This window comes from Ammospiza nelsoni, chromosome 7, assembly GCF_027579445.1.
Source record: "Ammospiza nelsoni isolate bAmmNel1 chromosome 7, bAmmNel1.pri, whole genome shotgun sequence".
In the NCBI taxonomy this organism is placed as follows: domain Eukaryota; kingdom Metazoa; phylum Chordata; class Aves; order Passeriformes; family Passerellidae; genus Ammospiza; species Ammospiza nelsoni.
In genome coordinates this window covers 22,726,908-22,753,800 of record NC_080639.1, presented here as the reverse complement: position 1 = coordinate 22,753,800, position 26,893 = coordinate 22,726,908, and the positions used below count along the sequence as shown (strand labels likewise).

Here is a 26,893-nt window from a genome sequence, read left to right as displayed (position 1 = left end):
AATTTATCTGTTTACTGCCATTTTGTTTTATATAACTATTATATAAATATCTATTAAAATATCATTCTTTTTAAATAGAAGACAGTTTGGGGTCAGTGCAAACAAAATAAATGTGCTGCACATTCCTTAAAACCAACAGGTAAAGGTAAGCAGTAAAGTTCTTGCTTCTAAAAATAATGTTTTCTTACAGCACAGCAGTGAAAATTCATTTCACATAAAGGTAAGGAGTAAAAATCTGGCTTCCAAAAATAACTTTTTGTTACAGCTCAACAGTGAAAAACCAATACAAAGTGCTGACGGACCAATCCTCTTCTGGTGGCTCTACTCTTTAGCAGGCTGCCCATTATGTGAATAATAGATAGGACTGCTGCTTCCAGACTGGGAGCAGCTTCTGCAGAGCAATCCCTGAGCCACGTTCCCCTGCTTACCCAGCACAGGGAGCCCTACCAGCAGTGGGGTGAAGCACAGGACTGGCTTGGCAGGGCCAGTGTCGCCTGCCAGACTCCAAGCTCTGGGAAGCCCACGCTGCCAGGCCTGCCCACCTCTGCATTCAAGTCAGCCTTCTCTCCTTGTCCTTGATCATGAACTGAGGAACTTATTTGGTACTGATTGGACTGATTTATTTGGTTTCCAGAAAATTATTCCATAGGACTTGTGAAAGCTTGGAAAAACTTATGGCTTTTATAAAATATGTGGGAGAGATTAACCAGATTAACCTACTTTGCACATAATGAGAAAAAATAATTCCTGAGGCATGGCTTTGGTGTGTTTTATTTTCCATTTTTATTCACCCACACAGTGATATGGGTTTACTTACTTGTTCTCTACTTTCTATAGTCATAAGGAGTTTATTCCAGCGAAGAAAATAACTTCATTCAACCTCCAAACCTGTATCTTATTAGTAAGACCATATAAATAATTTTTAGCATTTTCCATTCCTGTATATGAAACTCCTTGTTGTAAAGCCTACATGAGCTATGCCTTTCCCTCTGTTCTTCACATGATTTTCAAATGAGTTTAGCTGCCCTGGAAAATAGGTCAGGGCTGTGTTGAGTGCTGTGCCTCTGCTCAGGTGTTAGTCTTTGCAGGGTGAAGAAAAGCTGATCTGCAGAGCCAGCCTGGTTTAAACAGGAGGTGAAGGACATGGGCCTCATTATCAGTAACCCCAGTGTCAAAGTATTTCTGTGTGTGTCTTGGGCAGAGGCAAGGCAACCCCAGAAAAAACATGGATGAAAGTTTCTGTTTTGCCATGTAAGTAATCAGTGAATGGCCCAGCCAGGCTGCGTAGCTAGACCTCCTGGTATCTATAGATCTTCTCCAGAGAGTATTTAATGCACAAATTCAGGTTTTGGCAACTGATTTCTTAATAAAGTTTCTATAGAATATCTTGAGAAGTTAAAATTTCTTTTCCAACTTTTCCTTCCTGTTCCTTATTTAAGCTCCAGATCATAGAAGATTTTTATATGATTTTATACCTAGCTTAGATTGAAATGCTTTAATATTTCTACAAGTGGCAAAACTGTATTTTTTTTTCCTTTCAAGGCATTCTAATATATCAAGGTTTGTGTAAAAGAGGGTGAAAAAATCTCTTGAAATAAAAAGAAAGTAAATGTTTCATTTTCATAACAATGAAGCCATCTCTCTTTTTTTTTGTAGAGATGGAATTTTTATTTTTTTCCTTTTGTGGTTGCAATTTTGTTGTTCTGCTCTAAGGAAAGGCTGAAGTGGTGCTGGAGAGCACCTGCTCTATGGGCAAGAGCAGCCTGGGGCTGAGGGCTCCCTTTGCAGGCAGTACATGGGAAAGATGAAATCAAAGTCCCAGGTGTGGTGGAGAGGAAGCCTTAGGAAGGTTTGCCTAGATGCCAACAGTCACTGGAGCTGGGCAAAACCCAGTGGAGAGGTCAGGACAGCAAAACCCAGGTGTGAAGGAGTGGTAGACAGATGTTCCTTGTTAGCTTACTATTGCTCAATAGCTCCTTTATCCAATGATGAAGCAATTAGAGCTCCTACTTTGAAGAACTTGATTTCTTGGTTTCTTTTTTTGCTTTTCAGCTTCTTGATCTTACTGGGAGGCTCCTTAAAAAGTAGGTTAAATAGACATTTTGCAACACTACTGATAAATTTTTGATCCTCTCATCTGTCTGTAAAAACTGTATAGGAGTAAGTTTGGGGGTTTTAGTACCTTTTTAGATAGAAATAAGTACTATATTCTTAGTTTTAAAAACTGGTAAAATTTCAAGATCCTGTTTTACTTATTTTACAGGTGAAACAATCTGATGAATACCTCAGAATACTGCCTGACGAACCCGCATGGGGTAAGTCAAGGATTAAATCTATGCTTGAGGCAAACTGTTTTGATTTCTGTCTCACATCAAGATGACTTTGTGACTTGAGCAAAAGAAAAACAGTGTGTGTGTCTTGTTACTCTAATCAACTTAATAATGAATACTCTATATGATCTGTAGGAAGTTCTTCCAGATTTTTTTGCAGTTTCTGCAACTGTAGAGAGTGCATAAGGAATGCTTCGAACACTGAGTGCAAATTTGTTGATGCTATTTTGACTCCAGATTGTTGTTTTAGCAGAGTTCTGTGGGTTTATAGAATAAGAAGAAAATTGGCTCGGGGAAGTAAAAAATAGGAAAGAAAGTAAGGGAAAAATAAAAATCACAGATGGATGATACTATAAATGGATGAAACTGTAAGTAATGAAGAACACAATTGCTATCTATTTACAGACTTAGTTAAAATCAATAGAGGACAATGACACTTCAATACAGACGAATATAGAACAAGGTTGGTTTTTCAGAGATATGCACTTGGCAGTGATTGTTGGGGATGGGGCATAAAAGGGATAAGTGTAGTGGGACAGAACTGGTGTAGGTGGGCAAGGTACAGCTTTTCCTGGTTATTCAGCTTTATTACAGGGAACACGCTTCAAAAACAACGTGTTCAGAGTCAGCTACCTGATACAAACCACTAGGCATCTATTAAAGGAAGGGAGAATTAAAATATAGCACTGTGTGGAAAAAACAGCAGTTGAACTTATTTCTGCTTGGATTTTTTGATGGAGGCTGTTTTCCCTGGAATGTGAACTGTAGTTTGCACTTGTCTAAACCTGGCCTAATCTCAGTCTTAGGTTGTATGTCTCTGGCTTTGGTGGAGGAAAAGAGAGGCTGAAAATCTGTTTTACTGATCTTGTTATGGATTTTGGCACTAGGAATTATCCTGGTGGTGCAGGCTTTCAGAGATGCATTACAGAAGCAAGATTAAAGTGTTCTATGTAATACTTCTCCCACCTGACAGCCCCAAAGCCTTGGCTCTCCTCATAAACTCATGACATGCTGGGGTAACAGGAGTTTTACCGTCTTTTCAGTTTTGCATCTTGCTGTGTTCCTGCTTTAAAACGTGATAAAAATCTTTATTTGTCTCTCTCTTTACTCTGGTACCCAACAAAAAGGACTAATGGGTGCTGCCAATCTCATGGAAGAGTGTTTTGTACTCAGTCTACACAAGTGAGAATGATCACACAAGATCATGGTTACTGGAGGGAAGGTCAATAACTGAAAGGATTAAAAAAGGAAAAATTGAAGGAGCAACAAGTAATGCATTTAGGAGGCAGAAACAATAAATTATGAGTACACACTCTGTCTACAGAAAGAACAACTTTCTGCTGTTGCAGCAGCTGAGCTCAGCAGGATGGAAGCTGCTTTTTATCTCCAAGCCTAAATTCACAGAACAGGGAGACTGCTTTCCCCTTCCTTCTCATCAACACACTGCAGTAGGACACAGTCTCTGCAATTTTCTGGCCTGCATTTTTAGGTGATAACAAAGTGATTAATTAAAAACATATATTTTATCCTATGTTTACATTTATTGATGAGAATTCCAGTGATTGTCTTGTTTCTCTTTCATCTACCATCATGATTTAGTGGAGTTCTGGCAATGAACAGTGGGTTTTTTCTCCTTTTATCTCTACTTAACAGTCAGGCCCAGCTATTTCATGACTGGAGTTACTGGCTTTGGGGAAAAGGAGCCCATGATCTGTGCAGAGCTCTGTTCCCATGAACTCTGCTTCTTGATGGAAAGGGTGCTCAGCCTTCATTCACTGAAGGTTGTTATTATTATTATTATTATTATTATTATTACCCTTCAAACATTAGGAATACATTACTTTCATTATATGAAGAGAATTTTTGAAAACTTTGACTTTGCAGTAGATTTAGGCTATTCATTACCAGTATCTGAATAGCACTGGGGAATCCAATTCCTAAAGCATTGTTGAGCATCTTCTTAACTGCCACTGAAATTCCATCCTGCAAAAGTATGAAAGAGTTTCTGACATTGCCTGGTGGATTTGAAAGGCAAATCTATACAGGAAATATTAGTTTAAAATTATCACAAGTATATGTCAGACTTCATTCTTATAAGAGATCAGCAAATCTGTCCCCATGGGTCAGTTATATATTTATAATACCAAGGTCCAAGGACTGAGCATTTGTAAGTCCCCATGATACAAACTTGACTATATGCGGATACCAAATTGTATCAAGGGCATCTGGCAAGTGAATATCTCTACAGAAAGCCCATGTTTGTACAGATAAAAATATCTTTCCAGGAGAACCCCTGGAAAAGAACTCAGGGATCAGTTGGATCACATATACTCCCTTGAGAAGTCTAAACTATAGAAGGAATTTGGATTCAGTGATCTATCCTTGAGGTTTCTCTGGTGATTTCTCCCAAAGCACTGCTGTTATGTGGCCCCTATGCCAAAAATAATGTATCAGGGTGTAAGAGAGCTTGTCTCATGACAGTCATCAGGACAAACTCTTTTAAAGAATAAGGGGACAAACCCTATTGTAACTAGCAGCCCATGCAAGCAGTAAGTGATGTCTTAGAAGAAACAAGCAAAAGTGTGCCACAAGACCCAGAGGCTGTCCATGCAGGACTAGTAGCAAAAAAAAAAAAAAAAAAAAAAAAAATTGCAGGATTGGTTGAGGGTAATCAACAGAGTGTAAAAAGAAAACTTGTTTCAGCTGACTGCAATTTCTGCCAGCCTTCAGTGTCCATTAGCAATATAAATAGTGCACAGACTGATAGGAGCCATCACAAATATTCTCTCCCACTGGGAGGCTTAATAAGTATTGGAAGTAGTATTGGAATAAGTATTTAGTAGCTCCTAAAAATGGCTATAATGTTTATTGATTTAAGCCTTTGAGATTCTACTAAGGAATAATCTGACTTTCACAATGTAAATTATATGGCTGTCTATATATAGTTTTAGAACACAAAGTCACTGCTGTAAATCTAGATGCTTTATTTGTACATATCTTTGAGGTGGATTTTAATACCTGCACTTAGGATTGTTTAGGTTTGGTGTATTTTTTGTGGGATAAAACTACTGTTCACTTTTAAGTTTATTTCCCTTCAAGTTTGTCTATAACCCACCACCTGCATATAAAAAAAATGAATAAGTCCCAGGTTTAAAATTTAAGGTTATCTTTCTAACATGATCTTTAGTAACACAAAGCAATAATATTGGGTTTTGTGGGGCTTTTTTGTTTGGATTTTGAGAATAAGCCTAGAAACGTGATTTTTGTCTGATCTAGTCTCTTCTCTCAGGGACTGTGTTTCCTGTGGAAAGCCAGCAGAAACTTCTACATTTTTTAGACCAACTGGCATTTGGGTAGTATGCATTGAGTGACACTCAGCCTACAGTGGAACTGAAAGAAATGGTGAACAGTGATGACCTGAATAAAATACTTTGTACTGTAAAACTGTTGTAAAACCAGCATGCACTCGGTTAGAGACTGTATCATAAAGAGAAGCATGAGAATTAAGGTTATGTTGGTAACTTCAGGTTTGCCGATCTCTCCTTTGGGGCACTGCATCCCAATATAACTCAGCCTCATTAGTCTTTATTCTGTGTTTGAATAAATGAACGCGTAGTTATGAATTCACCTATATTGATATGGAAATCTACAGCAGGGCTAATATAGTGTATAATTATTATTACAATGAAATTGTTGGGGTGTTTTTTAGTATATAAAAGCCTGAAAAATATGAAAAATGCTACAGTTCTCATAGCTGCTAGGAAAAAATTCAGTTCCAGTGTGAACAAATGAGCTATACTACTGTGTCACCCAATGAGCCACACATGCTGAGTAGCTGATGAGAGGACTTAGCTGATGATAGAGAACTCAGCTGTCTTCTCTTATGTCTCAGCAAATTTTTACAGGGTAATCTTAGGCTTTTTTATGCTGTTCACATGACCTGCTTTTATCTTCAGCTACACCCAAAGGCCTTCACTAAAATGCATAATAGCACTGCAGATTTGTCTGAGCACAGACTGTACAGGCTAAGAGACCTAATCAGACACCTAATTCTCTTGGTTCTCCACAAAAAATGATACTGATGGAAAACATATTTAGCGCCAAAATACAAATAATATCAGTTTTTTAGAAAAAAGAATGGTAATTCTAAAAGGCAGAAAACATATTTGTTACAATAAGCTGCACAAAATACCCTAACCTACTGTAATGGGAGAAATTCCTCAGAGCTGCATCTGTGCTTTTGTGGCAGTTCTTATCCAGGAGGTGGAATGATCTGTCTTCACCAGAACTTTGAAACCTCTCTCAAATGCTTCTACTCTTTTCTGTCTTGCTCTGTTGTGAGGTGGCAAACAGCAATGCTGTTCATCTCTGCTCAGTTACAGACTTCCTGCAAACTTGTAGCAGTGCACTAACTTTCTAGAATTTTGGGGTTTTTTTCTCTCTTTTCCTCATCAGAGTTTAAATGTGCCACAGAGTCCTTGTGCACACGTGGCCCTTTGCTGCAGCCAGGAGCAGGGATGTGGCTGTCCCTGCCACCCTCCCAGAAGAGGCCCAAGGGCAGCTCAGGCTGACTGCAAAGGGAGAACATAAAGGAGAATGTTACAGTTAAAAGCACAAAGGCTACTTTCCCCCTCTCATAAATACAACTGCTAAATGCTGTGACTGGCTGACAGGGATGCTTGAGTTGATTAGAAATAGTTTTACTACTTCTAGACCTTCTTTGCCTGCTTCATTTTCTCAATCGTGTGACTTGCAAAAATGTTTGCTAAGCTTCATTATATCTCTCTCCTCAGGACACACATCCTTTTAAACAGAAGAATCCTGGCTGTGATATTGGTTAGAGACAATCAAGTCCTTGCCATTATACTGGAACTAGTTAGTGCTTAGGCACAATTAAATTACTTTTGCTTTCTGAGTTGATAAACCCTTTAAGTTCTTTGTCTTTTTAAATAACTTTGTCTTTTAAACATAAACAACACGGTAAACTTAAATCATGACACTGCAAAGGTCACACACAATATCTTGACAAATGGAACAGTAAGTAGCACAAGTACTGTTGAATTGTAATAATCAGTAGCTAATTGAAGTGTGTTTCTGATTATAGAACAATTGAATAATTGCACCTCTTAGCTTTACCAAGAAGTTGCCATCTGGGGTAGGAGCAGTGATGTGCTGGCAGATGGTCATCACATGAAGAAACAACCTGCTTTTCATTAGTAGCATGACTGCACTGCTAATTAGAGAAGAGTGAAGAAGGCATAAGTCGAGGAGGAAATTCCAAATCTAGATTAAGTTTGAGAGATCCATTAAGATAATTTCAGGGCCTGGATTTGAAATTATTTTGTTGATGCCAGAAACATAAGTACTTTTAAATGATTTCATAGTCTGAAAAGGACGTAGGCCCTTAAAACAAGATACAAATGGAGTTTAGGTGTTTAAACTTCAAAACTATGAGAATTCTTGATCCATATTGTCTTCTGCATGCTGGAATCTCTCTAAATTCATGATTTTCAGATCCCCATCTCACCCTCGCATAACTCAAAAATCTAGAAATGCTGCCTGGAAAGGGACTGGGTGCCTCTCTGCTAATAGTATTAGACAAATGCTAATACTCCCAAAACACTGCTAGCAAAGAGGATGCCTGCACACTGGGCCTGTTGATTGCAAAATTCAGCCCTGTCCCAGCTCTATTCCCTTTTGCCTCAAAAGGGAGGAGAGGAAAAATATAACCTACCTAAAACCCCAAAACCCAGGCAACCAAGCAAAAAATCACCATGGGAGAAGCAAGGGATGAATTTGCTTAATAAATAGTCATATATGAGTAGCTCTGCAAGTCTCCTCCTGAGTGAAGGTATTTTGGTGGATTGTCCTCCTGGTGGCTTGTCAATCTAATTGAGTCCTCTTTCTACCAGAAGCTTTCTTCAAACAGAAAATAGAGGACTTTGTCTGTTTGTTTGGTACCTCCAGAAATTTTGAGCACAAGGGCAAATGATTGTTTCTGTGCATCAGTGGTTTGTTCTGCGTGGTCTGGATTCACTGTCCTTGTGTAATACAGTGTTTTGAGTTGCCCTTCTAATGCAGATGGTTGTCTCAGAAATCTCGAACAGAAATGCATTATTCTCTCCATTAATTTTAGAAGGCAAGAAGCTAAATACAAAGATTTCAATACCTTATGAACATGCCTTTCTTACTAGTTTGGTTGGTTGGTTAACTTTTTGTTTGTTTTTTTTTAACGTTATTTTTTGGCATTCAAACCCTTCAAGGTTTTAGAAGAAATCACAAAGAACTAGATATCTTTCTAAGCAAAGTCCTCAAATACATTGTCCTTAAATCTCAAAGGTGCAGACAAGAATATCCATTTAATTTCTGAAAGACATTGGATTTTTTGAAGTGGAGATTTGTGGTCCAGATAAGCTGATATTCTTCTCGTATATGTGCCTTATCTTTTTACAGATCTTTAGGGAAAGAAAAAAATTAAATAGCACTTTAACTCTCCAAAAACTGGACTGGCAGTTATCTGATAATTTCCTTCTTACAAAGTTTCACTGGTTTTATAATGTAGCTTTGTGCCAGTTGCTCTCATAGAGTTATCTCAAAGTAGCTCTTATTTTTCTTCTGACATTAGAAACCAGTCTCTACCTTCAAAAATTAAGGGTTGATATCCCTTAGGAATCTTTAATTTGTCTATGAGCTATAAATTCCTTGCTTATTTCAACACCTATCCATTGTTTGATTCTAAAACCAATAGATTATGGATTCCTTTGGAAATTAGCTCCATGTATTTCCTTTAGTTATTGATAAATAATGTCATGTTTGAAATGTGATAGATACATATTTAATATAACTAGATAGATAGATACATATTTAATATAAGAAAACTAAACCTTAGTGCTGTATATTTTGTTATTTAATGCAAATGCTATTTTATTTGAGTATACTTTTCCTAAATTGAATTGTAGTGGTCAAACCTCATAAGCTCCAGAACACACTTAACTGAGTCTCACCCTTACCTTCTTGCCCCTGGGACAGAAAGTTAAAGGAAAAATCAAGGTTAAAATACCAAATGTGGAATGTGACCTCAGCTAAGAAATGAGAAGGAAAATACTGGCAGTAACTAAAGGCCACCTTTTTATTCACTTTTGATTATACAGAAGCTAGTAGGATATAAATCCCTGTCTAAGCATACTGACTTGCAGAAGTGATGCAGTGTGGATGATGTGTATAAAGACTCTAAGAGTAACCTCTGGTTTGTTTAAATGTGTCAGTCTCTTTCATCCACTTTGACACAGCACTCTGAGAGTTTCATGTATGATGGGCTATGAAAACAGTAATATTGCTAAGGTTAAAAGGGTGTGTTTTCAATTTGTATCAGAGCGTAGTCAGAGAAGGGAAAACAATAAAAGAAAAATTTAAAATTTCTCCTTCCTATTGCCATATCTCAGTAATGGAACAACTTTGAAACAAGATGCTTTTAACTCATTGTCAAAGCAATATTGATGTTATTTATCAGTAGTTTATTTACTGAGCTGCTGTATAACTAGGGTCTATACAGCCTGGGACATAAATTGATCTCTTTCTTTCTCCATATTCTTGACCAAACCTCAAAAGAGGTTGCACAGTAAAGTAATCTCAGATGTTTTCTATCTTTATGTTCTGAAAAGTGGGTGGCATCAATATAATGGGCTGAGAAGGGTTCCTGAATCAGCAACATGCATTGAAAGTTTTGCCAGATTGATTTGGTGGGTTTTTTCTTTTTTTTTTTTTGTTTCTGATGTCTCAAGTGAGGTTTCAAGGATATTATGGAAGAAAATAACTCTCTATCAGAAAGAAAATTTTTATGGAGTTTATTTAACTCCCTTCGTAAGAGAGAAAAAAGCCTATTCTTAAGTGGGTGCATCTAACAGCATACATACATGTGCACTCACATAAGTTCTAATCAAAGAACAATCATAAGAATGCAAAACTGAGCTCTGAGAGCATCCTGTGCTCTTTTGATCTGGCCTCTAATTTTATGGGTATCTGACATCAGCCAGGCCACAGGCAGGATGGTGCCTGTGAAAGCAGCTGCTAAATGGTATTTTGTTTCCTCCCACACTGTCCACTCTGTGTCGGCATTCTTTGTGAACTCAGACCCTGCTCTGATGACTGGGTCATTCAATACATTTTAAATTCTAGCTCCAAATCACAACTGATTCCTCAGTTAAACTTAAAGTGGCCTGAGGATCCTCCTGCAGCCCCTGGAACTCTGGTCCTTTCTGCGGTACCTTTTTTTTTGCCCCAGTAACTTTCAGTTCTTTTGAACATGAGTGTCTTATCTGATATATCTCTTCTAATGCCTCCTGCTTTTTGCATTTTTGGTCTTTTCCTTCTCTTCTCCAGGGCTAGCCCCAGTCTGTATGCTGCACATCAACCTCAATTTTCTTTTTAAGGGATTCTTATCCCATTTCTCTGTAGTCTCATCTTCTTTCCCCTTTTTCTTGTCTTTTCTGTATCCGATTAAAGCAATAGCTCTCTGAGATCCATGGAGACACAGGGCATGTGCTCTTAAATTCCTACATCTGGCATGTAGTGTTGCAGGAGGCATCTTCCATGGACAACTTCTACCAAAACTGAGGAAATCTCTACTGAACAGGAGCAGAATTTATCAAGCCTTTTCTTAGGAAATTTCAAGTCACTCTTCAAAATCTTGGTGACACCAGAATATTTCTTAGACAAGTACATCAAGTAGGGCAATGGTGAGTTAATTTTTGAAACATAGGCAGAAGGGTTTACCTTGCTTTTTGAGGCAGGGAAATGATTATGATATTTCTGAAGAGTACTTAGGATGGAAAATTCCAGTTCAGTCTACAGAAAACTTCCAGAGTTATGAGCAACAAAAACATTAAAGACAGGATCTTAAAATAGGAACTGTTAAGCAATCTTACTAATAGCTGATATTACCAGCCCCACCTATATAAAATATAAGTATTGCTGTTCTAATAGCCTAAATGCAATAAATACCACTAATATAACCTTAGTAATTGCTACCAGAAAGATGTGGCTGCTGTTTTCTTGACTTTATTGATTTGCCAAAATTATAAAGTGGCAGTACTTTATGTAAGCCTTATTTAAAAGCATAAAAGGAGAGTGATGACAGAATAGTTTTATATATTAATGTGGTAAATATAGCTAGAGCTCTATTCAGCATGCCAAGGACAGAAGAAGCCCCTGAAAATGCTATTTATTTCCTAGAAATAAAGAAAAGTTTGAGGGTTTGGAGGGTATTTTGTTCTGGTTTTAAATGGTGTCCCTTAAAGAAGAAATCTATATTTTAGGCCCAGAAATGTGGATAAAATAGCTTACTGACTGATCCACAGTGAGTTTTGAACATATTCAGCTTAGCCTATGGTGCAGGAAAAGCAGGCAAAGAAATAATACTTCCTTTCATTTTTTTGAGGGGTACAGGCAGGCACTTGAACATTTTCTAATTTTACTAACTTGCTATCCTTAGTCTTTTTTTTTTTTTTCTGACATATAGTTAGAACTAAGACTCGAACCACAGCGTTAAAACACTCAGACATAAGGCTACAAGAGAAACATATTTGTGAGTACTCGGTCAATCAGTTCTGTTGATCTTGTATGGATTAATTTCTTTGTAATAAAATGAATAACCTTGAGAAAGATGTATTTCCATACTGCCTTTCTGAGTTCATCTTATATCAAAATTCCCTTCCCCCATTTTGCACAGAAGATTTTTAGCTGCTCCTGTTATACAAACCTTGAAAGAAAAAATTGGGTCACTGTTCAGCTGGAGTTCAAAACTTTATGCTGTTTATTTGCTGCTTTTGTTTTCTAGAAGGTGTTGTTCACAACATAGATCTTTTTTCATAGTAATTGTATTTTTGCTTTCCTTTGTGTTTTGAATAATGTGTATTCTCAAAGATTTGCTATCTAAGAGTTTAGACTATGTAAAAAGAATTTCAGTGATGAGGAATCTTGAAACAGGGCAAAACATGCATGGAGATATTAGGAAGTCCACTAAAAATGTCAATATGTTAAATAACACCCTATGCCATCAGTACTTAGGTGTATGCTTATGCTTCTTTTCCTTCTTCTGCAGTCAAAAATGTGGTTCGGGGACTCGTAAGTTATTGGAGAGCTGAACAAAAATAAGCGTCTTGAAGAATGCAGTGCACACCTAATTTAATTGAGTGTGGAGGACAGTGAATCTCCATTTACACTTGCATCAGTCATTGACAGTGGTGGTTGAGCTACCAGGCACAGAGCTGAGCTATGTTCTTTTCCATTCACAGCAGAAACACACCAAGAAGTTTTTCAGATACTCACCATGAGAGTTAGACTCCTAGCCCATGCCTAACAAACCTATAATGAGAGTGTTAATGAGTGAAAGCCCTGCTGCTTTTTTCTCCCATTCCAGTTATCTGTGTAGCTCCTGTTGATGCCCTCGACCCTTTCTTAGTGTTCCTGATAGCACAACATTGATGAAGAATTTTAGTTTCAGTACAAAATCTATATAATTCTTTGCAATTAAACTATGGGATTTTTGTGTGAAATGAGCTCCTTTTAGTGTCCCAATCAATTGTCTTGTGGATCATCTCCTTAAAATGGTACATGTGGATTCAACAAAAGGATATTCAGGCATTTAAAGAGTCATAGGATAAGAAGAAAGATCATTTTGTGCATTTGTTCCCAGATAAAAGCTAGAAAATAGAAGGTGGGAATAAATGGTTGGCTTTTCATAAAAGAGACATTATCTAGGTGATCCCATTGAAAATAATGTTGTGTGTTTGGTGTTTTCATACAGTCCATTTACAATATAGAAAGAATAAGCAGAAGTCTAATAGGAGAGTCTAAAGTATTGCAGAAAACTCTCATAATTGATGATAAGCTGGGGGGAGAGATCAATTTTGGTAAATGCAAAGTAAGACCATGGAAAATAACATTTATGAATGATGGGCTCCAACCTGACATTGCAGGAAATATTTTGACGTTAATGTGGCTGCTTCTCAATAAAAATTAGGTCATTGTTCACAGCAGAAAAAAAAAATTAATGGCAAGAATTATTAGAAAAGGGGTTGGTAACAAAATATAGAAGGACCATTATGCAACAGAACAAATCTATGGTGCTCCCACATCTTGATAACTACAAACAATTCTGATGTCCTTATCTGAAAAGGCTAAACAGAGCTAAATTGTAAAAAAACCCCAAACTTTGTTGATAAAAGATGTGGAATGAAGCCTGTGTAAGGAAAGGCTAAATAAGCATTTCACGTTTAAAAAGAGATGATTGAAGGAGGAGAGTGGTGTTTAAAACTGTGAATGTCCTAGAGAATATGGGACATTGGGGATGGAGGAAGGAAATGTTCACTTTTTTTTTTGACAGAAACAGAATAAAAGTATCCAGCAACAACTTTAAAACTAATTTCAGTACTAGTCACGGAACAAAGAATCAAATTGGAATATCCTTTTACAGGAAGCTGTAGTAGCCAAGAGCATTAGTGGGTTGAAAAAGAATTTGGATGAATTCATAAAGGATACACATATTAGTGGCTGCTAAAATTATGGTTTAGATGTGATTCTTGCATTCAATGTACTGAAGCACTAATTGATTATTTTTACACTCTTTGAGCATGTGCTTGTAGCCAGTAGGAGCAATTAAATTCTGGGCTAGATGGACTTTAGGACTGACACAGCTTGATCATGGTCATGAGGCTTATGGTCTTCCTCTGGGGATGGTAAATCTTGAGGGACAGAACTCTTTGATGAAGACAGTTTGTAAAGACTTTGTGCATCACTTTAATTTCACTATCCTTTGATAATTGGAGAGATAAAACATTATGCAAATCATTAGCTAATAAATAATTACTGACTATAATGAGAGAGTGAGAAATGAACCTATTTTGATGTTTCTGCTGCAGTTGATCAGTTTTATCAGTTTTTTATTCTAACAAGTGCAGATACACACTGTCCTGCACTTTGAAAATTTCTTATAAAGTACTGTGTCTTCATGGGAAGCATTCATTCTTTTAGGCGCAATTGCTGTCTTTATTTCACAGTCAAGAATCCTCAGGAAGCTGTTTTGCAGTAGCACTCTACCAGCTCTGTAGTCTCATTTTTATCTGCAGTGAGGAGAAATAGATATTTACTTTTCTTGTGTTCATGTGCTGTAATAATAAACTGGGTACTTTCACCCAAAATTGCCCACTATGTGACAGGTATTTGAAACTGCATCTAGACATTGACCATGTGCTGGAAAGACTTCAGCAGCTGTAAGTTTAGGGAGAAAGGAGCAGAAAAGTTTGCACTAAGGAGTCCCTTGTGCTTTCAAGAAAAATATGTTCAGGCTTTATATTTCTCTAATTTGGGATGTCCAGAACATCTTTCAGCACATATAGAATGGTATTGCTGTAAATGTTACTGCTATATTGGGTTTTTTGGCCCTCCTAGCAGCATTCTCCAGGTGGAATTAATTTATTTAGTGTATAATCTTCCTCTCTTTGCTTGTTCTTTTTACTCAGATGGACAAAGTAATCTGTGCCTGATTAGACACTGAATTTAAACACTTCTAAAAGTCACCGGTGTGAGCATTTCTATAACAAACTGTTATTCAGGACACATTAGTGGAAAAAATTTTTAGGCTTGTAGGAAGAGATTTAAGGAAAGATTTAAACATCTAAGTTACATGGTGCAGCAAACTTCACACAGTGTGTGGGGAGAAGCAAAATATACAGTCTAGCCAGGCAGAACTCCCCTCCTAAGCTTGGTTTATGAGAGAACATTGCCTGTGTCTGAGCTATTGCCACATTGCTGCTGCCAGGTCACATTATCTCAAGCACAGACCACAACAGCTGCCTTGCATCCAGCACAGCAGTTAGCAAGGACAGGGGATTTCAGATAACCTCCTGTCTGTGTGAGGTAATAGTGCATACCTAGAAATGAAGCCTGAAAATCTTCAGCATGGGAGACAGGGAGCTCTTAGTGTTAGCCAGTATAAAGATTTGGCCATCCTGGGAATCCTGCACTGCTTTCCAGCAGAGGGTTACCTTGCCCAGGGTCAACATGAAGGATGCTATAAGAATGAAATTTATCTGTGTTTCTGGAAAGAACCCCCTGCAACTTCTCACCCAGGATACAGGGTGGAGGTAGGGACAGCAGCAGCTTCTGTCAGTTATTAAAGACCCCAAATTGGGATGAACAACCCTAGTCCATGCAGGAGTGTGACCGAACTGAGCACAGCATTAAGGCTCGTGAGCAGTGCTGATGGTGCCAAAAGCTTAGTCAAGCTTGTTTGGATGCTTAACCAAATCTGAAAGGCTTAACTGGAAGGCATAAAGGCAGCAAATCTGGTGCCTCTGAATGTCACAGACTGTGGCCATGGGAACCCACCTTGGGTTTGCAGATAAATATGCTGTATGCAGCAGTTCATAAGGTATGGACTGAAGTTTTCATGCATTCAGGAAATTCATTGCTGGATGTTTCTAAAACACTTTTCAGATGAAGTGCCAATAACCTCAAGTATAACATTAGAAGATCTTAATTTCTAGGCATGTAGAAAATGAATTCTTTATCTAGAAAGCTTAAAATGTGGTTAATTTAGTAGAAGAGAACCCTTTGGGATATCCGTAATAAATGCATTAAGCCCCTTCATGAAGATCTCTGTCTAAACTACTAAATGTAGCAATGCTTCCATCTGGGAAGTACAGGACTCTGGCTCATGTTGAAAAAATACTCTGCTTATTTATACCACCCTTTTAATTGTAAGGTCTTAATGCACTTTTATAAACTGCACCTACACTCTAGAAGACTACAGAAAACACCACAGAATAATGCAACAGCTGCTTTGTATAATCCCTATGGACTGGAGATTACTTCATTTTAGTTCAGGTTTCTACAGCTATTTGTCTATGACTTGGCCATGGAAACCATGGTGTCTCACAGTTAGCATTAGCCACTATTGTTGCATCTGCTGAACTTGCAATTCAAGAGCTCAGGACAAGATCCAGAGACATTCAGGTCAGTGTAACTTGAGGATTGGACAAGGTTTAAGCTCCTAAATTATGGGGAGCTCTGTAACTGAGCCCTGAGCATGGCCTTCCACTGACACTTGAGGTTGCATGTGCATTCCTACTTAGGAAGGAGAGTGAGAGCATCTAGGCCCTTTTGCAAATAGGGACGAAACAGATACTTCTAAGTTCTAGAAGCACCAACCAAATCCCCTATTTATACCTGTGCCTATTGGTGGCCTTAGCAATAAGCATGGGAGAATGGAAAGGAATTTGCTTCTACCTTTGTCATAGCTCAGTGCCATTCAGAGAATGAGCTGAGAAAAAAGAAAGCCTGCTTTAATTTGCCCTTAACTCTGGGCAATAAAAATGGAGGAATTTGCAAAAATTGAAAAACAGTCAAAGTGCAGCAAGGAAGAGAGAGAGAGTGAGATAAAGTGAACAGACATATGGCCTTCTACTCTATTGCTTAAAGTATTTCACAGGCAGAAAACACCCTCTTCCAAAGTCATCTTCTGGTTTTTAGCTGATGGTTTACTGCAAAATACATGTAAAATTTAATATTTCCTAAGGATTCTGATTGTTCCTTGAATCGGATATGAGTACATATCAATGCAGGGTGCAGCCAATCTCAATGTCAGAGGAAAGATAACAGGAAACTGCTGCCTTGGAATCAAAATCTCTAGGATTCATTGCAATGAAAACTGAACAAAAAGAAAATGCATGTAATTTATGTATTTCAAAGTTAGCTCTTGGAAGATCTCTGAAGAAAGAGGAAAGTAAATTGTGCTCTGTAAATCACAAGAGATCTGTAGGCTGCTGCAAAAGTTGGTAGCAGAATTTTTTAGTGTTAAAGAATTTGGAATAAACTGCAGAAAATGACCATGCATCAACTGAATTTACAGCCTATGCTGTATGTGTCTTCAGATGTGTTTAGAAAGGATTTGGAGCAGACAGAGAAATACAGCCCTACTCCAACTCCATGCAGGCTGGAAAGGTATCCATTGTTCCTGCGCATTGTAACCATTGATTTGCACCAAGTAGTCTGCTAGAATCTCTCCAAATCAGTAAGTGGTTTCCAAGTTGAGCTGTGGCAGCTCTATTTTAAGGGGTCAAATTACCATGGGAATGTCTCTTGTTGTGACATATCTCATGTAGTTGTGTGGTTTTGTTTGTTTTGTCCTTGGAAGATGTGTGCCAGTAATTTTGAACATGAAAATTATGTATTTCTGTCCCTGTTTAAGTGGAAATGCACTCAGCTCTAAAGACTTCCTGGGTCAGATTGCCAAGGCTTTCCATTTCACACTGGGTTGACACATCTTTGTTTTTTCCATCAGTGCAACAAATTCTGAGTGCTGAAGGACACTTTTTCTAGTGATCCTTGGGCTCTCCTACACCAACACACAGTCACTATCAGTGTGATTTGAATAATATTGGAAAATAACTTTGAGTGTCTAAGATTGACTTGCAGCTGGTAAAAGGAAACGTAATTACAACTCTTGCTCTACTTAGTCTGTGTCTCCAAACAATTAACTTTAGAGTATTTGACTGTCAATTCCTTGGTGCTCCAGCATTTGTTGGCTCATCTGTTGGTTGATTTGAGGACTACTGTTCCCACATGCAGGTCTATTATTTATATATATATTGATAAATCAAAACAAAATTAATTGCACTCAGTATAAGATGAAGTGGGAGACCTTTGCATTCATTCTTAGGTGGTGGAACTGTGCATTCAGGAAAAAATCAACTTCCTGTGAAGTCAAAACCATCATCGGTAAGGGCATGATAGGCATGTAAAAGTGAAAATATCCAGCTGGTAATTTGCTTCAGTGAATCTGTAGAAATAGGGTGGAAAAAGATCTAACTTTAGAGATGAGAATAGGGAAGTCTTGAATTAGTTTTCTCTCCTCAAGGCAATGTACAGACCCTGAACTGCTGCCTGCAGTAAGTTAAGGCTTCCATCAATAAACAGACTGGCCTGCTGCCTTTTGTGATGAAATTCTGCCTTTAGTATCTTTCTACTCCTATCAGGTTTGTGTAAAGAATAAATAATTTTCTATGAAAAGTATGACTGATTCTGGCTCTAAGTATGATACTTCTGACTGCTGTTTTGCACACAGCAAATAGCAAAATTATGTGCAGTATATACTGGTGATTATTATAAATTACTGCTGCTAAGAACTGCAGATCCCATTGCAAATGAAGTTTTGGAAAGAGTAGGCTATCATGCAATGTGTTTTAAATTTATAGCATGGCTGCTCTGTTCAATAAAATACAGATTATTAATTATAAATTAATAATGGGATTATACATTCAGTTAAAGAGGGTTTTTTTTCCTAATTATCTGCAACTTGTCATCCAAAGAGTCTATGATAGCTCATCTGAGAGTGACAGCAATGTTTCTGCTGCTCAGCACAGAAAAAAAGCTGACCCTCCCCCTTCATTTTAATGTGTTATGACTTAAGTGTTCCTGTCTCTTTTCCACTGACTGAAGGACAAAAAAAAATTCTTGAGATTTTTAGACCTGGTTTTACCTCTGGTATGAAAATAGCTCTTGAAGATACTGTACCTGAAAATAGGCTGAAATAGGCTGTCCCTATTGTTTAGTTCAACTCCTCAACGAAGGCGAAGGGAAATGAGATCTGCATTATGTTCCCAGTTCTTCTGCTGACTCTATTTCTGTCTGACTCTTATTCTGTCTCTGTGCATCTACAAAATGGCACCCTACAAGCTGAAAGAAACAGAGCAATTTTAATTATGGTTTTGGGAAACACTGATATTCAGTACTTCTGCTTAGTTCATCACATCAAGTGAGCATCTCTGGGGATAAAACTGAAAAAAAAGGGGAGGAGTAGAGATGGTAAAAGGATGGTGGTTGTCTTATCTCCAGGGACATATTTTGGAGGTCTCAAAGAATACCAATGGGTGAAGATAAACAGCTGATAAAAATCATTTGTTAAAATAAACTTGCAGATGCAGCAGAAATACCAAAGAGAGGATGAGAAGGGAAAGTTGAGTGTCAAGAATAATTTTTGTCACTGCATGTCACGGTCTTAGATGTTAGACATGGGCCAATAGCTAACCTCCAGGTTTGTAGTGGGAGAGCCCAACTATTTTCCCAAGCTTTTTCTTAGGAAAAAGACTATGTGATAGTTACTGGGTTCAAAAGGTGGGATTCTTTTTTGAGAAGGGTTAGGGTCAGGGTTCTGGGAAGGTTTTTTATTTTGACCATTGGTTTAGCTGGAATTTTTTGTGTAATTTTAAATGATCTGTATATTTTCCCTAGACCTTTGGAGAGGCAGATTTTAAAATCTAAAGAAATAAATAGAAGGAGTAGAATATATGTTAAATTCTTCAACTGAAGACTTTTTGTAGTGAAACTACTTAACATATTTTGGTCTGGAAACAGTGATTAAAGGTTAAATTCTGTTGTAATATTACTTTTGTGTTTGGTTAAGTATTTTTAGGATATTAATTCTCTTGGTGTCTATTATGTGTGTCTTGTGCCTACACAGCTTGTGACTGAAATTTTTGGTTGATAGTTGCTTTCTTATAGGCATTCCTATTGATATCCCACTCCTGGCTATTTGCCAAGAGCTATTTATCCACTTTGAAACATGCCATTTTGTTCCCATTGATCCACTCCTTTGTGTTTCTGTGTGTCCCCTGTGTGACCTCTGTAATGTGGGTGCATCCATCAGTTTTGTGTCATGTGGAACTCATGACGTTGCTTCCTCATAGATAAGATTTTCCATGCTGGATTCCTGAATATGACATCTAGGTATTCACAAACCAAAGCTGTGTTCACAGCATCAGGACTCAAATAGAACAAAGAAAACCTGGTTTTGATGACAGTTACAAATGATGAATTTGTATGAATTTGTGCCTTTGATGTATTTGTTCCACAACTTCTCGAAGTCTTTCAAGTGCTGTTAGCAGTACTTTTATCCCACTTAAATACACATTTTTCTCTGATATGAGTTCTGCCCAACAAACTTGTAGCTGTGTTTTTGCAATGCTTCAGAAGTGCCGCTGCAAATATAGGTAGACATCGTGCTGAGAGTCACAAAACATGATTTTAACCCGGACTCTGAGTAAGAGCATCCTTAGTTGTGTGTCTAAGGTGCCTTTGCTTCAGATATTATGACACTGTGAGCCTGTCCTTGGGAAAGTCATTTGGGCAAGCAGTTTTAAGGATTGCACTTGAGGACTTTGGGGCAGATCTTGAATTGTTTGCGGCTGAGATGGGGCAGTTAAGTGCTCCTTATTGCTGTCCAGGCTGCATGCAGCTATCTTTAAACCTATAACTGATGAAGGAGAGATGCAAACCCTGCATAATCTTTTCCTGAATAAGCTGGGTCCGGAAGCTTTTTGTGGGTTATTGTGGGTTTTGTTTTGTGGGTCTGTTTGGTGTCTTTTTCAAAAAAAGACTAATGCATCTTTGTCTAAATCCATCACATTAGGAGATTTCAAGGGCAAATAACTCAATGTGCTTTCCTTCTATTTCTCTCTTCACTTTTGACAAACCAGAACAATGTTTGTCACCTCAGTACTCTGTTTTTTCTCTTCTCTAAAAATTATCTTGTTTTCTAGAGAATCAGCAAGGATGAGCATGGCAATATTTGAGAGAGGTAAAAGGTAGTATATCATCATGTCAACTAAGCAAAATCCACAAAAACATCACTAATGTGCCTATTAAAAAACTTTGCTGAAAGAAAGGTCAAATTTTTAAAACATGGGGCTGGGATATTTTTTTATTTTATTATTTTGTTGGTGATGTTGGGGGTTTTTTGTTTGTTTTTGGGGTTTTTTTACACCTGTAACTTACTGGCACAGCTGATGTCATTTAGGCTCTGATTCAGCAAAGCACTTAAGCATGCTACTTAGTCCTGTTGACTTTAATGGGAAGTAATTACATGTTCCAACAATGCACACACAGAAGTGCTTGGCTGAATCAAGGTTTTAGATGACATAATGAGAACCTGATTGGGAAGGAGGGGAAAACTGAATAAATGCTGTGCTCAAAATCAAGCCCATGCTCTCCAAAAATATACAGTAGGAACCCATTTGTGGCAGTGCTTTCCCTATGTTGTGGCACACATTGACCTCATTGCTATACAAAAGTAAAGAATATTCTAATCACTGTATCCATGTTATTGCCCATGAAGTCCACATTTGGATTGTCAGACTGTAGCTGTGCATAGTGATTCAACTCCAAATGATACTGGTTCTTTTTTCCTTTAGCATTTTTCCCCTTTTCAGTATTCCATCTCTTTGCCTTATTTTTCATTTTCAAATGAGGACAATATTCCTATCTTGTACTTGAATGTACTGCCATTTTGATTATGTTTGTCAGTGCTACTGTTGATGTGAGCTGTATTAAAATAGCAATTTGAAGTAGCACTGGCACCAGACAGTCACTGCTCATTATCATCATCTCCAGAAAAATTGTACAACAGATCTACTACCTGCTTTATAGTCCTCAAATAGTAGTGTGGTACAGACTGTCCACACAGTGCCACTGTGGCTTCCAGTCACTCCTGTTACATTACACTGAGTCTGATTTCATCTCCTTGAGAAGGCTTTATTACTGAGCATGGAGCCAATCCTCCTCACTTTGAATCCCTGCTGACATTAATGGTCCTTCTCACATAACTGATTTGGCTCAAGGGATGTAAGGGTATTTTCTCTAAATTCTTATGGAAAGATGCTGCTTGAGATATTGTGGCAGAACATGCATAGGTGATATTTTGGTGGGGCAAGAGCTTGGGTTTTGTTTCGTTTTGTGTTTGGTTTTTTTTATTTTGGGGGGGGGGGGTTGGGGGGATGTTTTTGTTTTGTTTTGCTTTTTCTAGATGCAATTAAATCTGTTGCTAATAAATCATAAGGGAAAACTATTTCTTTGGTGTGTGTCTACCTGTGTAGATGGTGCAGCATAGTGTGAGCTAGTAGCCAAGCTGACTCTTCTACTGTGAATTTAAACAGGTTATTTGGGCCAATGGGCTTATTAGAGTCTTGAAATGTCACCAAAGTTCAGTGGAAGAATTCAGTCCAATCCCCATATACCCGTTTACTAGGGTGGACCTGAGTAGCTGGATAAGTAGGGCTACTGTGTGTATTCATGTAGGTTTGGAATTATAAAATTTTGTTGAGGGAGTCATTCCTAATCAGTGATGTTGTCTGTTAGACCCTGTTGAGACAGACACAGCCTTCCTACAAGCCTAAAGAAAAAACCAGCTCACATGCTGCTCCTGTCCATTAGCACAGAAATAATTTGTGTCACCAGAGAGGGCAGATGCGCCCATCAAGGCTGGCCCTGGCCCTGCTGTCCCTCATGGGGAGCTGTGTGGGGGCTGCTCTCAGTGGCCCTACCAGGGGCAGCAGGAGGTGTTGGAAGCTGTCACACATCCCTGGTCCCTGCCAGCTGCATGAGCTCAGAGGGAGCTTGGCCCCGTAAAGAGCTCTGGGTGTGGCACCTCCAGCGCTGCTGGCTGCTCCCAGAGTGAGGGCCAACTCTGGACTGTTCTTTGCTTCTCCTGTCAATCTATAGTTCTGTTAACATCCTGCCTGTGTTTTGCAGTGCCCTGCAATATCTTTTGAAGTCTTCCAGTATTTACTTTTTTTGTTTTCCATTTTATGGGGGTGTGACAGCCACCGGCAATCCTTTTCTGTTAGTGCAGCAAGGACATCTTCATCTCACTGTGACCAGGATGGGTGTAGTGCTGCAGTCATTTTTCTCAGTGGAAAAGTCCTTGCTTGGTTTTTCAGGGTATTCCATGCTAACCTGTGGAGTGCTGGAGGCACTGGAGGGGAGCTTGATTTTCCTTGAGGAAAATTAAAAGGGAGAAAATGTGGGATTCATCAATTTAATTGGTGGAATGGGAAAAAAATCCCCAAATCTCTGCTTTTATTTTTAGAAGGGTGTTTGTTTTTTAAGGATAAAACACCTTGGGAGAAAGAAATAACTAACTTCAAAGGTATTTTAGGGAATCTGGGGCTTGGCTGCCTTCCTTACAAGCCTCCAGGATTAAGCTATGTCCTGCATTCTCAGCTGGGCTGGAATTTGTGGGAAGCTGTGGGCAACCTCATGGAACTGGGGGTATTTTTCAGCAGAGATTTAAGACAGAGAAATAAATGTCAGTGACATTGAAAGAATGACTCTATCAGCGTATTCAGACAATCACGCAGGGCCATCTGGGCTTTACATCCTTAGGCAATGCCAGCATGATGGGGGAGCACAGGGATCGGGCATAGGGTTGCTGCCCTTGTGCAGTTATGGTCTCTTTATGCTCTCTTCAACCTGAAGTTACCAGGTTCTTGTATCACTTCCAACAAGACAGTGAAGGAGCAAGGATGTGAGTTATTTTACTTCATTCCATCAGAAAACATTTTGTTTAATGAAGGGTGCTGTGCTCAGCTTCTGCGTGATGCTGAGGATGCAGACACTGCTGCTTTGCTAAATGGGCACTGGCTTGCATTTCTTCCTTTCTTCCCTGGTACTTATGGCTCTGCATAGGTAAACATTGCTGAGGGCTTGCTATAGATGTAAGCTTCTTGAAACAAGGATGGTGGCTCTTGATCGTATTTTCAAAGCTGTTAAATATATTATGCTTTAGCTAGTAAGTGACATGAAAATAAAGGAGTGACATGTTAGCAAGTGTGTGTGAAGCATTAGTATTCTGATTACAATGCTGTTCTTTGGGCTTTTTATAATTGGAGCAAAGCCTGAGTCTTTATCTTGATGGGTGCTTGCTGTGGTGTGTGAGAGTTTGGGGCTTTCCCTTTCTGTCACATACTGTTGCCTTGCTACTGCAATAGATCAGAATGAGAGGACAGGCAGCTGGTGCCCTTCCCTGACTGCTCTGGCTGACATTCCTGAAAGTTGAATTAGGGACAGTGTTATTTACTCTATCTTTTTCTGCACTGAGAGAATAAATTCCAGGGTCTCTACCACATGTGTTGTCTTCACACACTGGAAAAAGAGGCTGTGTCCTTCTGAGACAGATTCTTTACCATTGATGGGAAATTAATGGTAGCAAGTAAACTATTGCTTGTTAGGATTAACTAAAGTGATCAAAGCCCGAATGTTGTTTGGTCCCATATTTCTAGTCTGTTGTGAGCCTCTGGATAAGTAAATAATTTCTTTTTACTTCAAGAGATCATTTTGCAAGGGGAAAATGGTATCATATTCCACTACAAAGTACTCTGTTACCTATTGATAAAAACTACTATTTCAGAATCCATTTGTTTTTTCTTACATTTCTGTATTTGTAGAATCAATTAAGCTCTGTGATTTGAAGAGAAAATAAAAAACAAGCTCTATCTTTGTACACCATTATTTCCCCAGCAATTTAGAAAAAAAGATCTTTTCATGCCAAATGGTAAAATCTGCCCTTGCTGTGTTTTTAGCCCTGACATGCAAACTTCCCACTTAGTTAAATGAAGTTTTGTGTAACTGCTGAGCATGACAAGGTCTGATGTTTTTTAAAATGCTCATATGAGAGCTGAGGCTGCTGCAGTGCCCATCAGCAGGAGCAGAATCACATCTACTAACAAGGCAAAAATAAACCTCAGTTTAATGAGTTGCAAAAGGCCTGGTCTCTTTGCCCTCTGAAGTAGTCTATTTTAGAATGGCTGTTGGCATTGTCAGGAGGGTACAGCACAGGAGACTTATATGGTTAAATTTTATAGTAGTCTAATAATGAAAAAAGCATGTGTAAGGCCTCTTGGCAAACGTCCATAGTCGTGGCAGTATTCCTACAAATAAAGCTGCAAAAGTGGAGAGAGAGATATAATTAATGGGGATCTGCTTTATTTGCCAGGAGAGATTATTCTTATGCAGGGAGGAAAGGGTATGTGCCTGAGAAAAATACAGAGAAAGTAGACTTGTTTTGTGGTGCCCTAAAATGCAGTTTAATGAAAATGAGAAAATAATGGGAGGAAAGTCACTTGTGTAGTCTCTGGCCAGCTGCCCAAATATGAGTTGTGATGCACTGGCCCTGGGCTGTGCTTCCAGCACAACTCACAGAAAGCTTGTTGTTCTTGCACACATTTGCTCTATTTTCAGACACATGCTATTTGAAACCACATTTTCTCTTTTGCTCTTTGCTCCTTTCTTGCTCTCAGCTGGTGGTGAATTTCCACCTCAGAATGTTACTTCTTGAAATGTTTTCTCTTTGCAGAGCTGTATCTGTTGTTTTCCATTCTCCCTGGGCGGACAGTAGGACTCTGATGAAGCTTGAAGGTACCTGGAGTTATCTCAGATTTCCTGCTCCTCAGGCAAACTTTGGCAGGGCTTGCCTGAGCTGCAGAGATCCAGCTCTGAGCTGTGTCTCAAGCAACCAAATCATGCCAAGCCTCATTTTATTTATCCATACCTTGAAAATATTTAATTTCTTGATCTGGTGTATTAAACTCACGTTATCTGTGTGACCACCCCTTCTATTTTTTCCCTTTTTCATTTGTCCCTCCTGGACATTTGTACAAAGGGGAAAGGACAGTATAAATACCTACTGTACATCAGCTCTCTGACCCCTCTTCCCCCCATACTATGTGTAGTCATTATCCAAGAGTTTGCTCAGTTAATGTTTTTACTTTTCACTGGACATTTCTTTCTGGAAAGCTACTTCTGGTGATTCCTAGCTTTTCCTCTTTCAGAATTTGATCTACCTTTGTCTTTCCCAAAGAATATGACCGCTGTCTGGAATCTAATTTATGTTATTATTAAGCCCATTTCAGAGAATTAATATTGGAAATAGTGCAAATCTTCTTGGCTTTCTCTGCTCCATGGTTAACTGTACTTTAATATCAAGGCTTTCAAGAGATTTATTACTGAGACTTCAAATTCACTTTATATCTCCTTTGCATGTATTGTTCAAGACAAAACTTATTCATCTTTTGCTTTAGCAATAGAGAAATACCTCCTAATGTTATTATCTGAATAATGGTACTGCATTAATGGCTATTGGTTCAAGGAGAAATAGCTGTAAAAATATTATGAAGTACCATTGACAAATGTTATAAGTAAAATTTTGCCTGGCATTTCACTTGCTGGGCTTCTACTCAAACTTTTTAATTTTTATTAAATGTTCGTAAAGAAAAGATGCAAAATTTTGATGCAAATAATAATAAAAAAAAGAGAAATAAAGGTGGTGTAAAGAATTATGTAAAAAATATCCTCTTAGATATTTTTTGTTTGTGTGGAGTGAACTGTGTTGTTGCTAGATAAATGAGCTCTTCAAATGGCAGAGCCACAGAAGACACATCTATGATGGCTCATACTTCTTGCTCTATCCCCACATGAAACTTCTATGACAGGTGAAGTGTTAAATATGAGCTAAAATAGTCTTAAAATATACATATATAACTATTTTATACTATAAAATCTGGGATATGGAAGACCTGTTCAGTCACTTCTGCAACCCAACTACCATCACAGAGTTGTTTCCTTGAGATTTAGCCTCAGAAAGTTATCTGGCCCTGTTTCCTGGGGGATGTGGTCTCACTCCCAACTACTGAGGCAGCATGATTCTACTTAATGTGGATGAATGTAGTGAAAAT

General features: G+C 38.3%; 1 long non-coding RNA gene across 1 annotated transcript; it reads left to right on the top strand.

Annotated features, from left to right (window-relative positions):
- Window positions 1-1,178: 1,178 nt before the first annotated feature.
- On the top strand, window positions 1,179-26,432 carry LOC132075740 (uncharacterized). The gene is made up of 3 exons (XR_009418812.1): window positions 1,179-1,251; window positions 2,264-2,315; window positions 25,516-26,432. It is a non-coding gene; the product is annotated as an uncharacterized LOC132075740 (long non-coding RNA).
- The last annotated feature ends 461 nt before the right edge of the window (window positions 26,433-26,893 follow it).